Below are 10,037 nucleotides of genomic sequence, written 5' to 3'. Positions count from 1 at the left end.
TTTTATGACATTTGCTGATGTGATTCAGTGTCTGTATTTCTGCAGCAGTTAAAAGTTTCAGCCCTATAGGGATTGAACGTGTCTTGATTTATTGATTCAATTCCAATGAGAACGACAACTAAAAGCTGCACAAGTCGATGGGTGAAATGGAAACGCTCATGCATTTATTTATTTCATGCATTTCATTCTCTGAAGCTCTGCTCCTGCTGGTATTAAATATTTGAACTGTATATAGGTACTGTAATCTACTGTTTACATCTGATCAGACTTCAGACAGCGATGATACTCTCGCTTTCTTCCTTTACAAACAGCAACAGCTTTAAACAGAAAAACAGAAAAACTTTAAACAATTACACCCCACAGCAGGAAGGTTTCTGGGTAAAAGTTTTAGCTGGGGTTTCTGTATGGAGTTTGCTTGTTTTCTCCCCATCCCAGCATGGGGTCACTCTGGCTTCCTCCTAGTGCAAGAAAACAAGCATCAATGGAGTAAGTGCACCTGGTTGTTTTCCTCTGTGTTAGTCCTGAAATGGACTGTTTTAACAGTTGCTTGCTTTTGATATAAAATGTTTATAAGATTATTCTTTAATAAAAGATAACTCAGTTAACTTTGCACTGTGTTGTAACTCAGAAAACACAAATAGTTCATTGGTTCATCCACTGACTTCAGGTTTGAAAAACCTCTTCTTACTGCTGTTTGAACTCATTAGAAGACTGACGTTTGTGTTGTCACCATCTCAACAACAGCGATGTAACTAAGAATACTGATTATCATATTTACCTCCTCTTTGACCTGACACAGCTCCCAAAGTGACAGCACCCCCGCCTGGTGCCGTTTCTCTGTATGCCAGCGTAAACATGGACAAGTGTTGTGTGCTGGAAAGATTGAAGATGCAGACATCACAGTTTAATCAGGCACACAGGAGCACTAACTCAAGCACAATCAAAAGCTTATTTCCCCAGATATTTACAAGCCTCATATCCTTTAATTTGTTGTTTTTCATAAACAGCAAGATGATGATGAGAAGGAGGTGATCTAAAGAAGGACAGACAGATGAATGGACAGGGATGCTGTGGAGGGGATTTGGTTTCTAATCCCAACACTGCGTGTGCAGCATCGCCTTTGCGTTCCTTTTTCTACTTGGCTGTAATTATCCAGCAGAGAAATAAACTCATTTTGTCAGCCGGAAATTTAATTGAAGTTTCCTCTAGGAAATCATTTTACAACTGTGAAGAGTACTCTGGAGCCAGCAGGTCTCTTATCATCAGTAATAATAGTTTTAGTAGTTACACTGTCAGCAAGGCCAGCAGAAATTAGACATGTGGCCGCCACAGAAAAAAAAAATCTTCTTCACTATCTTTTAAGGTTTGAATAGTTTGAGAATGTAGATTTTATAATGGAACTATGGAACAGGGACAGGAAAATTGAAAAATGGAAAATTGACAGCTGTTGTTTTCTTTGTGAGGTCAGGGTCCCGAAACTATTGTCTTTTCCTGTAAAACTGTTTTGCTGACCAAACCCAACTAATCAGTGACTGCACTAACACCCAGTAAATGACAGAATAACAAAGCAAATACATCTACAGATGATTGTCACACAGAGCTTTTTATCAAGCCTTGTTCTGCCTCGCCTGAAAGAAATGTGTGTATCAACCACATTGAGGGAGAAAAGCTGATATTGTTTCTGTGGTTCTTGCACAAAATCTTTGCGCTGTTATTTTACATACAGCAAAGTATTTTGTGTTTCATCTCAACAAATCTGTTCAAGGTAAAGTTGTGATAGTTTCAGCTAGATTTTCATATTGAGTTTTTGCAGAGAAATATAACATAGCTGGTATTGTTTTCAGTACTTTTGCACAAATGGATGACTTGAGCTATAATCGGCCATTTAATTGGATTAATGTCGCTGTCCCAGTGTACATGCAGAAGAGGGGAATTGGGTTATTGGCTGCTGTATGTCAGATGCTGTGGAGTGTGTGAGAAAATCTTCCAAGACATTCTGCAGCTCTTAGCGTTCTCTGTAGGAGATTATCATACATGTAAGTATATGTGATAGTTGGGCTTTCGGAAGCTCCATTTCATACAATTTCGTTCAGACTAACATGTTTACATGTATTTCAAAAGTGTGTTTTTTTCCTGTGTCCTGTAAATATGCTTAGTGATCAGATGATTGTCTAAAGCTGAAGCTATATCAACATGTACAACTGATTTTTCTTAAATGAAGCTTATTCTAAACTTTTTCTTTCATACATATGCAGACATGATTTTAGTTAACTAAGCCATGTTTACATGACACTAGAAAAAGAACTAACTAATCATCCATGAGCTGGTCTCTGATGAAACATCCCAGTCAGAGACTAAAGCAGAAAACTCCCGAAGAAGAACAGAGGAGAAAGTCTGAAAGACTGAAAGATTTTTGAAGACATTGAACCAACCAACCTTGAACACCTCCTACAATTTTGAAGCAAACCAATCTGCCAGTGGAGCACAGTGTGAAAACAGACTAAAATACCATGGGGCTAAAGCTGGAATGATTGAGATAGCTGCTGAGATGTTGCAGCTTGGCAATGAGAGCCATTTTTCAATAGATGTTGCACAAATAAACGGAGACTCACTGGATAGTCAAGACATCCTAGAAAGGAAACGTCTTTGTGTATCAGCTGGCATGAGATCATCCTCCTCTGGGAACCTGGTGATGCATTTTACCTTGCTCTATTCTGGCAGCAGCAAAACACCAATAATATGACCTCGACCAATAACCGTGTTTGGAAAAATCCAGTTTATGTGAGGGAGGATCAGGCTTTGACCTGACCTTTGCCCTCTAAAACACAGCAGAAGAGGCCCAGCAACTGCTGGAAATCAACTCTGTCAAGTCTAAGAAAGCTTTGGCTTACTTTTATTTTAGTACTGGACATTTTCTCTCAATGCTTCTATGTGTTATTTAAAAACATTGCGTTAATTACTTCTTCTGTTTTGTTGATAATTTGTAAGGGGGCTTGTGTTCTGCTGATCCAAGATCTGTCCTGGCTCTAAACTTTTTACAGCACGAGAATAAGACCACATCGTGCAATTGCAAAAGCATACATGCAGTGAGAGATTGTTGTTTGCTTTTGTTTTAATGGACTTTAAGTCTATGATAAAATTTAAATAATGATAAAATATTTATTTACGTTTTAATGGCTCATTTGAATAATTGCTGGGCAAAGTCAATGCTTTTACAAATATTAACCATTGAAGCAAAATATTAATCACAGCAGTTTTAAAGTCAGTTTTATTTGAGAGACAAACTACTTTATTGTCTTATGAATAGTTACGATTCCAGCTAAGAAGCAAACTGGAGAATCTGCTTGGTTTTCCGTTTAGATGCTGAAAAAAAAGAAGACTGTAATTAGACATCCTGTGTGATCTTAACAGTCTAATTAGGCTGTTGTTGATATGTCACAGCAAAATGTAACTGTTTCGTGTAATGTTTGATGGTTTTATCAAGAACTACATTCATTAGTATCTATATTATGTCATTTATGATTGTGTAACTCACAGAAACCAGTTAAACACTAACAGTGACTTTAGATTGAGGAAAGGCGGCGTTAAAGCCAACGGTCCCGCGCTCTGATTTGCTGAAATCAATCTATTATGATAATGAGGAGGGCGTGGCCCGTGGCTGAAGACTCCGGGCTTCTGAGAAACGCCTCATTGTGTCATCTTGACCCGGAGTGGACACACTGACGCTGTGACTTTGCCTCTGTGAGCTTGCTGTCTTTGGTGGATTTATACCTTAAGCTCACGGTGCTGGAAGAGGATTTTCCTGCCCGCTCGGTCCCGGGTTTATTTGGAAATAAGCGGTGCAGTTGGATTAATGTGCCGGACTTCATGTTCGGGCTGGACGAACTGGGACTGAGCGGAGTCCGGCTCGCTGTTCTTTGCTGCTCTGTGGAGATGTGGACTCAGAAAGGTGAGTTTATTTTTCTTCTGGTTGCATTTTCCTGCAGGGAACCCTGCGCTCTTTCTGCCGCTGTGTGTGAGTGTGCTCGCGTGCGTACCTTGTCCTTATCGTCTCGGTGTATGTTAATGCAGGAAGGAATCCACATGCACGGTTTGCAATGGGTGTTTTTTTTTGTTTGTTTTGTTTGTGGTTTTCCTAGCGTGACCTCTGAGTTTCCTCTTGTATTTTTAATGGGGCGCGTGCGCCTTTGGCAGCTAAAGATTGATGGCTGTCAATCAGCTTGTCATCAGCACGCGAGACAGCAGCAGCTACAACAAACAGCCGAGGGGGCACGCGCGTCTCAGAGCCTCATTAACTCCAGTCACCTTCCTGCAGTCATGCTTTAACTTCAGTCTCGTGCTGTGGGGCTGTGACGGTCTGCCGGACTGAGACTTGGGGGGTCTGAGTGTGTGTGTGTGTTGGGGGGGTAAACCTCCCTTTTGTGATTCTTCTCTTCGTGGCCCCCCTTTACAGTGGAAACCTTCCCGTTCCCCTGTGAAATGTTGCGTTTGGACAGCCTGAACTGCAGGAACGGAGCGGGTGTTTGGGTGGGTGTCTTTGTCTTCCCTTAAGGGTTCATTTGCAGTGACAGGCTACACTGATATATCAGCGTGTGTGTGTGTGTGTGAGCGCGCGCGTAGACTGTATCTACCCCGGTCCCCTGTGATCCGGAAAGTCCTCTCTCAGCAGAGGTGATGTCTGACTCGGATCCAGAATTGCTCTTGTTCTGGTTCCAGGTTTCTCACAGCGCACAGCGGGGAGCTGCAACCCACGTTTATGCACGGCAGTGATCCATCCTCAGGTGACTTTACGCGGCTGAAAGGACCAGTCGATCATTATTTTCATCATTAAAAACAATCCTGATCGAATTCGAGGTTTTTGACTATGCGTGCGTGTGTATGCTGTTACATCCTATAAACCTCCTTGTGGAGTCGGCTTTCCATGATGATTCTGACTGTAAACTAAACTGTTTTTTTGCTTTTGGTTGAACAGAAAAGCACCTAATTTTATTGACTTTGCATTTTCTCCATCTGTTATTAGAAATTTCATAGATCCAAAAATCAATCCCTCTTTAGAGTCTGTGATTTGTTATCTTTAAACAGTTTCTTCCATTGGGAGCACTTCACTGCTGTCACATAGACTGACTGGCTAATAAGAGGTGTGCATTCTGGTCATCTTGGTAAGGAGACACCTCACCCAGTGGCTCAACAATCCAAACAGTGCAACATGTTAAGCCACAGTCCCAGAGCTCCCATCAAACAGCTGGTTTTGCTGACCAAAACTTAAAAAAAAAAAAAGCAAAAATTCTCAGGTTACTCTCACACATCGAACAAAGAAGCAGAAAAGTCGACATGAATGCCATTGATTCGCTTCATTTTCTTAAAGACAGGGGGAAAAAAAAGGTTTTGATATTCACAGATGTCCTGTTTTGACTAAAAACTCAAAGAGCCTCAGTTTGAATACCAACAAGTAGATGATCGACTGATGGTTTCTGCTTATCAGAGCAGAATCGGGCCTCTTTCAGCTGATCCGGAGCCAAACGTTCTGGATCTTTCGTGTGCCGTGCTTTCATAATTTCTGATCTGAAGTGACACCAGATATTTAGTTCATTGCCGTCTGTTTGGTTAATGTCTGACTTCCACCAACCACATGAAGTCATCTAGTTGCTGATAACCTCTTTATAACAAGGAGTGTATGACCTGATTTCTATTGTTTCACTAACTAGACATGTAGACCGTTGCTGATAAGAGCTGCAGTGACACTCAATTAGTCAGCTATTTTTCAGATTACGGTTAATGTAATCCTCATGGTTCAGTTTTTTAAAATTTATATTGAAGGCTTCACACACAAAGTAATCTTTTCAGCACTTGATCGGGATACTTTCTGAAATAATTTGAGCTTTTTTTTATTTAAAAAGCTTGTTTCCTTATTGATCTTGGTGATAACACGATTTCGACGTAAATCGATGAAAATAATTCCATAGGCTATGCCAGGACCTCTTGTTTTACTTTTTTGTCTGCTGAACCTCCTCTAGGCAAAGCGCTGGCCGTGTCTCAGAGAAGATAACACCCTCTGATCAGACGCTGATCAGGGATTTAAGGGGAAAATATCAGTGTAAACAACCTAAATTGTCCTTAATTGGCATCGTTCAGCCTCTCATTAAGCAGGCTGCATGCAGATTGATGGGTTTGAACAGTTAATTCGGGAGCTAACACAGAGCAGTTGCTTTGAAGGTCATCCTCCTGCTGGTTTGTTTTTTTATTACTGGTCTGAGGAAAAAAAAAAAAAAGCAAACACAGCCGTCACTTTTGGAAGGACACTGTTCCGCCAATTAATCATCCATTATGAGCAGGATATTAAATTATTAATGTCAACATTTATGCTTTTTGGCAACGGAGTCGCAGTGGAGCTGCAGGTCTGAGTCAGCCTGCAGAATCACTGCCGCATGTCGGAGGCTGAGTGTAATCTGTCAGTGAATGCAAACAAGTTAATATATGAAGGAAGAGACTGGATGTAATGGAGGTTAAACTCACATTTGCCACCGTTTTATGAGGGAAATTGCTGCCCGCGTTCCCTGAAGTAAAAGCCGAACATAAATGTTTATGAGCTGATCATATCCAGCTGACTGAGTGATGTTGGGTCAAAACATAAAAAATGGCATCTCATAAGAATAACTGTTAGAAAATGGTGTGTTGCACCAGCAACTTGTTGCAGTTCAGGTGACTTGACAAACTCTACAGATTTGTTACATCTGACTCGGTTTTTTTTTGTTTTTTTTTGCCAGCGTTTCGTCTTTTTTCACAATAATCAAGTTTTTAATCGTGTTACATGACATATCGTGAGCAATATCAATGCTACAACAGGAGGTTTCTGCTTTAAATCTGCAGAGCACCACCAAAAGTCCCAAAAGGAAAGTCACACAGTTGTATGTTTTCTGAAGAAAATTGGGGAAAAAAAATGAGGTGGGGCTGTATGGCTATTCTGCAGGCGCTGCGAGGAACTGATTAAATGAGAGGCTATTTGCAAGCTACAAGAGGAAGTTATTAGGAGGCTAATGAGGGTTATTGGCCACATAGCCTGGATGAGCAAGCAGATGCTAGCCACAGCTGCGGATGGCAATGTGGGCGGGGTCAGACGAGCATAGTCGTAGATCTGTGAATGAGGAATAATGTGTAGAGTCATATCCAACCCATTTTAAGACCGTTAGAGTTTTCATTTCATGGTAAAACCTTCTATTTAGAGTAGTAATACCCACTTGAGTGGGACTTTTAAGGTCCAGATGCTTGCTACTTGACCTGCTCATATTTTTGATGATCAGTTAAGTATTTGTAACACGTCAGCTTGTCACATGGTTATGGGTCACTGCCCCAGTGTCAGTGCTCATTACAACTGAGAGCTGTGACACACTAACTATAAACGTCTCTGTCAGGGAAGAACTGTTAATAATTAATGTTCATGCATAACAAATGTTGTTGTGTCATGACTTTGTGAATTAAATCGGCTTTAATTTAGTCAAACTGATTTTTATCAGTATTTCATTTTGCACCTTCTGATGCTGCTCTTCTTTTTTCTTCAGCTGGTGTTAGATGCATCTTCATTTCCTGCTTTTTCAATCTGTTTTTATTATTTTCACCCCTATTAAAATTTGATGGTTTGCTTGAAAATGATCAGAAACGATATGATGATTATCTGAATTTCCAACTGATTAACTGACTGATTGCTGGTGGGTTTGTCTTTTGTACGGGATCCATCCTCCGTATCTAATTGAAATATCTATATGTGGGGGAATTAAGAACACTCTCTAGCTAAAGTCAGGGGTTTATTGTTGGATTTATCCTCATTATTCCACATCAGATTTGTTTTTCACGACAGTCATCACTTTAAGGTCAAAGATCAACAATTTATTTGTGATGCACACATTATAAACCAGGATTGACACCAAAACCATGATCTTCCCAGCAAGCTCTTTATCCCCCCTCCAGTCTAGACTTCGTCCTTTGTCGTTCAGTTTGAAGGTGTTACGATTTAAAACATCTCTTTGTGCTGTTTGAACCCCTTCCTGAACAAGCACCTGCCTTGTGGAAATCTGTCAGCAGAGCAGTCTGATCAGCCAGCTGCCAGCTCACTGCTGCCTGTTCATTGTGTGGGTTAACCTTGGGGTGCGTTTGGACACAATAACCTGTGAGTCCCCGGTTGGCGGGCGGTGAGGAGGAGGAGGAAGCGGGGAGAATAATGTTATTCCAGTGCAGGAAGATTAGCCGCGTCTCTGTGAAAGCCTCCAAACTGCCGCATGTCATCCGCTATTATGTTCGCTGTGCAAATCTGTGCCACGGGACTCGCCTTTTGTTCTAATCCTGTGTGTGCGTGTGTGTGTGGATGGATGTAGCCAAGACTGATTGCAGGAAACTATAAAAATTAAAATTTGTCATCATCACGGACAAATAATTACCGATTGTCAGGGAGGCATCTCTTTCCTAATGCTCACTCCCCTTTCATCTTGTTCCTCGGCAAGAAACTTCCAGGAAGTGGGGAAAAGGAGCCAAAGAATTGAAGGAAAGAAAGAACGATGTAAATTCATCTGAAAGGGAAACGAGTTGTAATGCCTGACATTTTTGCATCAAATCTAAATCCCTTTGAATCCAGTTTTTAGCAGATAAAGACCTCAAAAGGAAGAGAATGAGGCCATTGTTCTTTTCAAATGATCAAAAAAATCACTCGAGATGCTTCTGTTGAAGAATGATTTTGCATTTGTTTTAGTGAAATCGGAGCTGCCATGTTGTACAGAGCATAATTTTCTTTTAAAATGGTCATTTACTGGGGCCTGCAGTATAATAAAGGGACTAGAAGCTAAACGGAGAAGCTAACTGAGAGATTTGATGATTGAGCTCGATTAGAGCTTTTTGAATCCACATATGTGACAGACAGTCTCACTCCAGAATGTGTAATATTAGGGTATAGTGCAAAAGGCTTATAGTTTGTGTCTGTATCCCCTGTGAAGCATCCTGAATCGTTATATCTCTACATTTGCCTTTTAAAGATCATGACATGCTCACGTTTTGCATAATGTAAAACAGTCTAGCAAGATATCCAAATACACTTGTAGAGTGGTAGGAGGGGATGACCAATCAATCCATGAAATTTCACAGCAAAGACAAAAATTGCAGCCTTGTCTGAGAATTGTCCCAACATCTTCTGAAATACTTTCACTTTTCAGTTTTACTGTCACTTGCAGTTGGTTAGGTTTAGGTATTAAAGATACATGGTTAGGTTTAGAAATGAAGAAAATGCATGTTTTGAGTTTGTCATCACATCCTGTTAACATTTAATTTGACTCTATTACAGCATTCACCGTGAAACCCCCACATGTTTAGCGCAGTGAAGAGAAAGAGGCTCTGGCAGGTTTGAAAGTGAGACCAGGCTAGACTGCGGGAACTATAAGTCGCAGTCTGTAGGAACCACAACAAGACCTACTTGGTCATCAGCTCAGTTACATTGTCTCATATTAACTTTTTTTGTCACACATATGCAGTGTAAGAAGACTTCACTCATTAGAGTAAGATGCAGTGTAGAGAAGAAACACAGAAAAACGTAGACATAAATGCATGACAGAAGGCTAAAGATGGGGTAAGACTGTCACAGCTCCGTGCTGCACAGTAACTTAATGTTATTTCTCCATTTTTGCTTTGCATGCTGGGAACAGTTGGCAGTTGTCAACTTGGCCAGTCAAAGACAGTCATATGTGTGTTGATATGAGACGAGCCGAGGTCAGACTGCCTCCCTGTTGCACCCATATGCATCAATAGACCGCCTGTGAGGGTGTCTTTAAAATGGCTATAACAGGGATGTTTTGTGCATCTACAGAGAATGCGTGACGTGAATGTTCTCATCAGATTGTGTGTGACGTTCTCTGCCGACTTCCTTGTGCCTGGCTGTTAGCTGTTGCCTCGTCTGCTGACTTATTTCCAAGGCTAAATCAGGCAACTGTTAATTCTTTTGGATTAATTCCAAGTGTCAGGAGATTATGTTTTTTTTTTTTTTCCTGCAGTTGTACATTGTT

The 10,037-nt window shown here is 40.8% G+C and overlaps 1 long non-coding RNA gene across 2 annotated transcripts in view; it reads left to right on the top strand.

Moving 5' to 3' along the window:
* The first annotated feature begins 3,707 nt into the window (after positions 1–3,707).
* LOC140275641 (uncharacterized) overlaps positions 3,708–10,037 on the top strand; it is an 80,783-nt gene continuing 74,453 nt past the window's right edge. For both annotated transcript variants that reach the window (XR_011908421.1, XR_011908420.1), the window contains exon 1: positions 3,708–3,949. This is a non-coding gene — a long non-coding RNA (uncharacterized lncRNA). The remainder of the gene's footprint in view (positions 3,950–10,037) is intronic.

This window comes from Leuresthes tenuis, unplaced genomic scaffold (assembly GCF_036924035.1).
Source record: "Leuresthes tenuis unplaced genomic scaffold, fLeuTen1.0.hap1 SCAF_18, whole genome shotgun sequence".
In the NCBI taxonomy this organism is placed as follows: domain Eukaryota; kingdom Metazoa; phylum Chordata; class Actinopteri; order Atheriniformes; family Atherinopsidae; genus Leuresthes; species Leuresthes tenuis.
Note: the sequence above shows the minus strand (reverse complement) of the source record. Positions and strands in the feature narration are given on the sequence as shown.